The sequence below is a fragment of the Centruroides sculpturatus genome, unplaced genomic scaffold, assembly GCF_000671375.1.
Source record: "Centruroides sculpturatus isolate CEXI.00-Female unplaced genomic scaffold, Cexi_2.0 scaffold521, whole genome shotgun sequence".
Taxonomy (NCBI): domain Eukaryota; kingdom Metazoa; phylum Arthropoda; class Arachnida; order Scorpiones; family Buthidae; genus Centruroides; species Centruroides sculpturatus.
In genome coordinates this window covers 392,219-402,655 of record NW_019384833.1, presented here as the reverse complement: position 1 = coordinate 402,655, position 10,437 = coordinate 392,219, and positions in this window count along the sequence as shown.

Sequence of the window (10,437 nt, the reverse complement as noted above, 5' to 3'; positions counted from 1 at the left end):
AACCGAATATTTAAATATTAGAAATGATGCAAAAATAAGATAATTAGTTGTTATTTATTTGCAGAAAATACGTTTAATGCTCTAATTGTCTGCAGCAGAAAATGAATGCAAAGTTAAATATCGTTTCACCGTATGACATGATTTTTTATAGATTTCTAAACATCCCGTACAAAATTAATGTTAATTGAATGTCTTTATATTCATTGCCAACACGTTATTAAAGAGTTAATATAATTATACGATAAAAAGAATTTAATTTACTTAATGAATTCATTTTGTAACGTAAACTTTTGATAATTCTTCGCCGAACAATTAATTTTCTTCGACAATCGCCGAAAAACTATTCTTTATAATTATTGTTTAAGCAACACGGAATGATAATCGCAGCGCGTGCTAAGAATTACTCATGTCGATCAATTCAATTTTGGGGTTCTTTTTTGTGAGTAATTACAAAGTAATACGCGTGCGATTATAAATGAGGATGTAATTTTTTCACTTCTCGGTCCTTTGACCAATTGCTACGGAACTCGGTACATACTTTCAAATTCTTCTAACGTACATCATGTCGTACATTCCACCCCAAAATATCGATTGGATTTCTATAAATCAATTGATTTTTGTTTACATTCTATTTTCTGAATTACTCGTAGCGCCATTTACTGATAGAAATTTAACATAATAATTAACTACATATAATTCTTACCAAATGGGAAAAAATTCTATAAAATTTGTAGAAAAATTGGAAAAAGCAATATGAGAGTCTAATTTCCCAAGTTAAAAATTTTTCATCATTAATAAAATCTATAAAATATATACAGTAAAACCTGTCTATGGCGACCACCCATGGTTCCTTCAAAAAGTGATCTTTTTGACAAATGGTCGTCCAATGGTGCTGTAATATCGTATTTCCGTACGTATTTTGCGCACTTTTTAGCCATTTTTACTAAGCAAAACTCGAAGTGAGCAAAAATAAGCGAATGTTTTCAACGATAGGGGTATATAGTATTGTATTTTATTCTTATCCGATAATTCGATTTACAGGAGTCGTCGTGATTTTATAAGACAGATTTAATACCAATATTTTAAAGATTAATACAATAGTCGCATTTTCTCGATTATAATGCACACTTTCTTTTCTCGGACTTAATTCAACTCGGTTGTTTTCGTTCGCTCCTTAGTTACGTGTATTACGTNGGCGTTTTAGACAGGTGGTCGTCTAATACAGGTGATGTTATAATACCGTATTTCCGTACGTATTTTGCGCAGTTTTTAGCCATTTCTACTAAGCAAAACTCGAAGTGAGCAAAAATAAGCGAATTTTTTCAACGATAGTGCTATATTGGTATTGTATTTTATTCTTATCGGATAATTCGATTTACAGGAGTCGTCGTGATTTTATAAGACAGATTTAATACCACTATTTTAAAGATTAATACAATAGTCGCATTTTCTCGATTATAATGCACACTTTCTTTTTTCCGAGTTAATTAATTCAACTAGCTTGTTTTCGTTGCTCCTCAGTTACGTGAATTACGTCATCGATATACAAGCGCGTCGTATCTCTACATNCTAACCCATATTGCAAATTCTATGCAACAAATAAAAGGTTCACCTACAAACGTTGCTACCTTAGCCCAAGCAGGATACAATATAAAAGAATTTATTATTGCTATCGAAAAAACGAATACAATTACTATTAGAGATACCAACAATAATAAATTATTAATTGTGTGTAATGCCTTTTCATTCTGAAAAATTGGATGTCTTAATTTTACATCTACGTTAAATTTGTGATGTTTACTGAACGTGAGTGTCTTTGAGATAACGAATGATAAAATTAAGCTGTAAATTTTAAATTCTGTTGTCCCGATACTGATTTCAGAAAATACAGATTCACAGGGGCATTTAAATATATGAGTTGGTATAAGCTCCAATATCGCCAACACAAAATGTTCTCATGCGATTATTTCGATGATTTGAATGTAGATTTTTTTTACAACTCTTTGGAAATACGTCGAAGGTTGTCTGTCTTGACACTTACAAGGAATGACTGGTTCGATACCGAAAATTAACGCAAAATTTAAGTATGGTTGTATAAGGCAGTTGAAGCAAACCTCTTGTCTGTGCATCGAAGACATCTTTAGTAGCCTAGGAAAATAAATTATTCAATCTATCGATGGAAAGAGGAAGCTTCGTTCACGAATTATTCATTAATTTTGCTTTTAACATTCCAGTATTTTATTTTCTCAAATAAGTAGTTTTCTGTCCCACAAAGCTTTACAGCCACGAAAGTTATTGAGAATTATGTAAATTATGACATGCTTTCCAACAATATAAGTGATGTTTCGTGATGGAGTATAGTATGTCGTAATGGTCTTAATTGGCTTTCAACGTCATGAGTGACGTTTTATGGTGGGTTATGGTACATCTTAATGGATTTTAATCGTTTATTTTTGTGGTATGAAAAGGTGCCATCTAAACAACAACTTTGCAATTAGAATTCTTACATTATCGTTATTTTGAATAAAAGCTTATTTTTATCAGATAATTTTATACGTTTCATACATAGAAATTACATTATATAAGGCTAACCACACTATATCTGTACATTTTAGGTGCATAGTTACATAAAAATTTGCTTCATAGATGTTTTTTTTTTTTTGCTAAGATGATTTTAAAAAATCAATTGATTTCTATTTTAAAATTTTTAAATTTAAACGTGATATATCAGCATAAATATTGCATTGTGATTTGACATTATTAATTGTGTAAAAAGTGTAAATTATTTCAATCATAAAGTCAACTGAAAATGTAATTTTACTGAAGAGTTATTCTCAGTCGAAGTAAATGAACTGATATTTATTAAAATATACTCAGAAGCTTACTTTATCTTCATTGATAGAATTTAATAAAAAGTCTTAATTATTTCGATCATAAAGTCAACTGAAAATGTAATTTTACTGAAGAGTTATTCTCAGTCGAAGTAAATGAACTGATATTTATTAAAATATACTCAAAAGCTTACTTTATTTTAATTAATGGAATTTAATAAAAAGTCTGAGTAAAATGTGTTTTAAATTTTCAGTTTGTAGATTAAATTAAAAAATGTAATTAATAAAACGTTTGTTTATATTACAGTTGCGACGACTTTTTATCAGATTATTTTAAATTAACAAGAGATTTTAATCTTATTTTTCAATATCTTATCTTATTGTAAATATGTTCTTGTAATTTCTGTTTGCTACTTTTTATTCGTCTTAATGGAACCGAATATTTAAATACTAGAAATGATGAGGAAATAAAATAATTAGTTGTTATTCATTTGCAGAAAATACGTTTAATGCTCTAATTGTCTCCAGCAGAAAATGAATGCAAAGTTAAATATCGTTTCACCCCATAACATGATTTTTGTTGGGATTTTTAAACATCCCGTAGAATATTACTGTTAATTGAATGTCTTTATATTCATTGCGAACACGTTATAAAAGAGTTAATATAATTATACGATAAAAAGAATTTAACTTACTTAAAGAACTCATTTTGTAACGCAAACTTTCGTATTCGACAATTTTTCCTCGAACAATTAATTCTCTTCGACAATCGCCGAAAAACTATTCTTTATATTTATTGTTTAAGCAACACGGAATGATAATCGCAGCGCGTGCTAAGAATTACTCATGTCAATCAATTCAATTTTGGGTTTTTTTTTTGTGGGTAACTACAAAGTAATACGCGTGCGATTATAAATGAGGATGTAAGTTTTTCCCTTCTCGGTCCTTCGACCAATTGCTACGGAACTCGGTACATACCTTCAAATTCTTCTAACGTACATCATGTCGTACATTTCACCCCAAAATATCGATTGGATTTCTATAAATCAATTGATTTTTGTTTACATTCTATTTTCTGGATTACTCGTAGCGCCATTTACTGATAAAAATTTAACAAAATAATTAACTTCTGTAAGGTCTCTTTTTATGCGGATTATTTTTATGCGATTTTGAAGTTGTGCGGTTTGTATTTCATCCAAAAATTTCTTGGACAAGCATACATATAGGCTTGTTTAGGAAGCCCGCGTATAGACAGTCTCCAAAAATCGTGGAACGCTCAAAGCTCACTCCATTTGTTCCACTGACATATTACGTTAATGGATGTAAAGGACAGCTAGATCTACCTTAATCGCTTTAGTTCTTAGCAATTTTTTATATAAATGTAATCAAACATAAAAAATACTTAAAACTGAAAAAAAACGAAAAAATGCGTTAATTTTGAAGAAAAAGCTTCAAAGTTTAACTTCCNAGAAATGATGTAATTTGAATATAAATTATTTATAAATACGTACGTCAAGTTATATTTTTATTACTACGCAAAATATATTTAAGAGTTTACGACCACTGTGCCGGGTGAGACGTTGTTGAAACAAAAATGTTATGCATTCCATCACGTACATAAACAGTGTCGTAATTCGCCAAGTGCAAATCAGCATATTCGTAAAATTTTTGTTTATTTTGAACAATCCGGATAATCGAAAATCCGGATAATGGAGGTCCGGATAATGGAGGTTCTACTGTATTATATTGACCAAATTACTGCCACAATAATTTAACGGTAAATAGATGCGCCCATACGCAATTACCGGAACAGATAGCACATAGCAGTCTCCTGCGTGCAGTGTAGTAGTGTTTTGCCCCCGTACATCATACCTTTTCCGTTAGTAATAGAGCATGCATCTAACATCGTTTGGAGGAAAATTTTTGAATTGAAATAACGTGAATTGCGGTACAAATTATAAGTTCGTATATGGGTAATCTGGTTTTTTTCTGTTACGATTTTCATGTCTAATCTCGACTATCATCTGTATAATTTCGTTCTTCGAATTAAGGAAGGTCAGAGACGAACGGACGTCCGGAAATTTATAGCTCTACAGTTTTTTTCAATTTACAGTTCAATAAGTATACTTCAGTAACCGAGTGAACCAAATCACCGAACACAGTTAGTCGGCCGTAGATTCGAGATATAACAACGGACTGGCCAAATAGATTTCTCCGGATTTTCTTCGCGTTAGTAACACTTAAATTGGGGCCAACTTCAAATAAACTTCATTCCGGGATGCATCCTTCCTCGCACATCACTCACTGGTCGAGATGCCGTAACCAAATAAACAAACTAATTATAACCAGCGACTATTTATTGTGACATCGTCATGATGCCGGGCTGCAACTTTTCGTCGCAATGTTCTCAATTCTTTTACTGCTGGCGTTGCCCCTGTACATTATACTTTTCCTGTTAGCAATAAAGTCGTTCCAAAGAAATATTGAATCGGAAACGTTTTCGCAATGATATATAGTAACCGTTTTAATTCTTTTAAAAAATGGTAGAATTCTGGAAATCGAATCATCAGTTAAACGGGACATAAAAGTCAATATTAGATCAGTCACTTTCTAACAGTTGCTGAAGAATAGATACAAGCATTCGTTCCATGGATCGTTGCAAAGATTTTTAATGGTTATTTTTTCAAACGATTTAAAAATCTTTAACGATTCATCTTCTGAATCGTTCTTGAAATATAAATGGCGTATAGAAAAGAGCTCAAGAAGGCGAATATTTTGACAATAACGTCCAATCAAATAGATGTTCACGTATTGAAAATTATTTAGTTTTATTTCTACCACGTGGTTTCCTGATAGACTCAACAGCTGAACAACTCCTTCTTTAAATGTATATTCTCTGTTATCCTTATCAATAGTCACGGATAATCGACTTAAATTGTGAAATGGCACCAAGATAATGATGTCTGCATCGTTAATTGAAACTTTATACAAAGAAAAAGACTTGACGAAAGGTACAGTCAGAAGAATTCCCACAGTTTCCAGATCTTCAGTTGAGAAAAGATATAATTTTTTTTTAGATATAACCGATTTTTTAAATTTCTTTGTACATAAAGATGTAACGTAGCAATTCGTTTATTATTTTTTCTACATTTATCTTTGTTATTGGAAGAAATTCTAAGACGAACGAAAGTCCCTTTGGTGTCACAGCTGTGTCGATTACTTTTAAAAATTTGAGATATTTGCAATAAGCTCATTTCTCGTTTGTCGGCTTGATGATATAAGAAACGAAGGCCCTTATCTATAATAAAGCAAAATGATAAGTCTTGACTATGTAACAGAGAACAATGTCTTCCAATAACTTCAATCACGGAAGTATATATAATTACTCACTGCCAAATGTATATAATTGCTGAACATTGTATTCTGTGAATACAATGTTCAGCAATTATATACAAATTGAAAAATATTAGCTACTATTATTCAATTTCATCAGACCTATACTTTTCACAATTTTTAATCTCTACTTTCTAATAAAAAGTATTCCACTATGGAAGGGAATTTCTGGTGTATATATAGGCTACATATATAAAGGGTGTTACAAAAGTCTCCATACAGTGACACAAATCAAGCCCACCGCTGGCCGAATAAATGAAATTATTAAACATTGGATCGTGCCTGACCAATTGGCTGGCCACCATGCAGTGTTTTGAGATTTCTTCATGTGTCTAACACCCAAAACAAAATCCAGTTTGCACATAGGAAGTCCTGTCAGAATTTATTCCATTGGCAGATCACCGATATGTTTTATTTTTTTACTTCATCAATCCACAGACACAAATCTTAATGCTGACATTTTTATGTTTTATGAATAAAGTTACATTTCACTTCTGTATGTATGGAAACTTTTGATGCACTGTGTATATATATTGCAATACAGTAAATTAAAAAGTATATTTTAAAGTATACATTAAATTTTTAACTTTTCAATTGTGAGTTGTAAATTAATCAAGCTGTATCAGAGCGGTGAAATAATTGAAAGTCGATTTCTAAATTTATTTTTTATTACCTTCATAGTTAAAAATCGCACTTGACATAAATATGTTCTTGCGAAAAGGACTGATATTTTTACCGCTTTCTCGTATAGAGATATATATTCATTTTTCGTTTTGATCCAAAATTTATCTGTAGACATTGTTGAAACTTACTTTTATATTTGCCAAATCCACTTAAATATATTGTAACAAATGTCTAGTAATAAATGGCATCACACCTTTGCGAGATATAAAAAAGAAACGTATGCACAGTACTTTCTGGAACACAAGAATTTGTCTTCAGTGCAGTGCTAAACATAAATTACGTAAATTTAAAATTCGTATAAAATATCTTTTTTCATAATTTAATAAATGAAAATTTTATTATTATTACTTTGAATAAGAAAATTTTTTAATGTGGAGCAGTAAATATACTTCGCCGAACAGGGCGTGTGAGAAACGCTGATATAGATGATCATCCTTGAAATGCAGAATCGAAAGGATTCATTTTTACCTTCTCATCAAGAGTTGCAAGAGGTTGTTTTTCAACTGTACATGAAAAAAACGTTTTTGATGTATGATACATAAGAGTGAATCTCACAAAGATATGCAGACACTTTTTGTTTCAGATTGATCGATCTGCAAAATCAGATCAGTCCTTGTTAGTGATACAAATCGCTTCTGTCATGCGTTTTACTTGGCGAAAGTATAGAAGTATGATCGAATTGAATTTACTCTGTGAATGAAATTGCTCTTAAAACGGCAAAACTTGAGTGCTTGCCATGCATTCTTGCCATACAATCTCGCAAAATTGTCTCATAACACTTATTTTTCATCTCTGTTCATCGGATATTTTAATTAATTATGATGTTTCGCATACCATCTACAAGTTTTAAGTATTTTTCTTTTTAACAGTAAAATATATTTCTTTGTTCTCAACTATAAGAGTGACCTCAACCATAAAAGCTGCCATTTTTTATCTTTTCTTATTCAATCCAAACGATCCTACCCTCCGTTCGGATGAATTTCATCGCAATCCTGTTAATCCAACGTAGAATTTTTTTACGTGGATAATAATTGATCAAATCTATATAGCTTATTTGTATACACAATTTGAATGATCAGAATAATCTTAGATCAGTTTGATGATTTCTGGTGATAGGCTAATAGTAACTACCCGTTACTTTTGTACTCGTTACTCGTTGCTCTGAAAACCAGTAAAATAAACAGAGGATAACGAATAAACATTAATTATTGTTTACTGTGCATATCTTTATGTAGTCAACTGTTTTATTTAATTACTAGCTGCAAGGACCCGCTTCGCTGGGCAAAAAGTAACGATAGTGAAGATTAAGATAATTACATTATAGCTAATCTTACTCATTTTCACAGAATGCAAGAATTAGGTTCCCCGTTTCCAGACTAATTAGAGAATTTTTACGTTTAGTCAAACGAACTATTTTCAACGTTTCTGGAACGTTTACAATCGTTCTATAATAGAACCAATATTCGAATTTGTTCGAACAAATTCAAACAAAACATTCAAAATAGAAAGCCACTTTCAACCACTTTCAGCCTCATATCTCCCGCACTCTTATAGCTATCGAGACACAACCACCCCTATGCACGAATGGAGACTTGGGGCTACCACCACATACAAACACCATTCACGTGCGATGTGTAGTTTGGCGGAAAAGTGAAATATAGGTACATGTCCATTTATATATATATATATATAGATAGATAAAATTTCATAATTCAATAAGATATAAAGCCATAAAACGAGATTTATGTTAATCGAATTATTCCCCACTTATGCATTTTCCGATTTAATAAGTTACAAGATTTAATGTTTTATTATAGATTACATAATGTATATAAAACATAACAAAAATGTGTATGTAAGAAAATTTAAAATCAAGAAAAGGTATTAAAAATCCAGAAACGGTTTGCTTAACTTTCCCAGCAACATTTAAAATTACATGTGGTGCCATCTGTTAGGATATTTTACATAAAACATTTTTATATTTATTATAAAATCACAAAAACCTTAATTTTCAGATTACGGGTGAGTTTTATAAAACATTGTAAATGCTAATGCTGATCCTACTGGTTATCCACGGAACCCCTTTATCTTTCCATCCGCTCGACCTTTAACCATAAAATTTGACAACAAAAATCCCGTAATGAGCATATTTCACTGCAAAATTTCAAAAATTTAAATAGCAGTTGTTAATATCCAAAGAGAACAAACAGAATTGTGAGATCCAAAATTAATTAAAATAAACAAATTTGACGAACTAATTAGAAAAAAATCGATCTTTGCCAAATGTGTAAACCTTCCTGTCCTATCTATCGCTATCTGCAGAACTTGCGGCTCATCTTGCAGAAAAGTTTATGGTTAACATCCAACTTTCGTCACTTGTTTTAAGTCCCTGGGACACCTATAACCTTTAACTCATGAACATCCGATCACGTGGTGGAAATTCACCACAAAAAGCTATATAAGACTGTTCTTACCCCCTTCGGGAAAGTCTCTTCACGAACGCTGGACCGACGACATCGTGCCGATTCTCCGAACCCACCGACATTCTGATCTACGATATCCGATCATCGCCAAAGTCGCAAAATTTTTATAATTGTGCTCATTTGGATTAAAACCACTTCATTGAACAATTAAGTGCCTACATGGGCTTACCCGTCTAGGAACCGTAGAAAGATGTATGAAAAAGCGTATAAAGTTTCTCTCGATTTGGTAGGCTGTTGAGAAACCAGTTTTGTGTAGTCTTTTTGTCGATTTTGCTAATTTAATAAATTGTTGTTATATTTGTTATAAATGGTAGACTCCTTTACTCGATCACGCCCTTCACCTGGGCATCGACCCCAAAATTCTCTCCCTCCACGCGCCTAACTTGTCATTCTGACTAGTGACGCCAACTGAGAGACCTCTGACCTTCCCTGCGGTTCACAGAATTGTGCACCCAGACACACGCACGCACACATACACACTAAAATCCATACATACAGAAAGAAACCCTTGAATTATTTTGCATTTCTCGATGTTTCAAGTTGTCCTGAATCCAAACATGTAAAAATCTTGAGGGATTATTTTTAATAAATGTGGAGAACGTCGTAAAAATAAAAAATTTTAACAATTCTGTTAAAATTCTTGATTGTTATAATATCAAAATACAACAGCTTATAATACGAGAAAAAAGGGATAAGGTTCAATAAACAATTATCGGACAGATTGAAAATGAGATATCAAAGTGTACTCGAGGACCGACCTTTCTCGCGCTCTAATCTGACTCTTGATAAGACTCAGATTAGGTAGCGAGATAAGTTGTTCGTCAGGAAACATAAGTGTTTGTCTGAAAATTTGGTCTGGAAACAGAGTAATGACCAATTGAGAAGCGAAGAAGGGAAGTCTAAACTAATCAAAACCGTAATAATTTGCTAAAATCCTATTCACCTAGATACAAAGAATGACCAATAGCGAGACTCTGAAAAAGAATAAGAACAAATGAAAATGCTTAATTCGAAAATAAATTTATTAAAAACCTTGAATTTCAAGG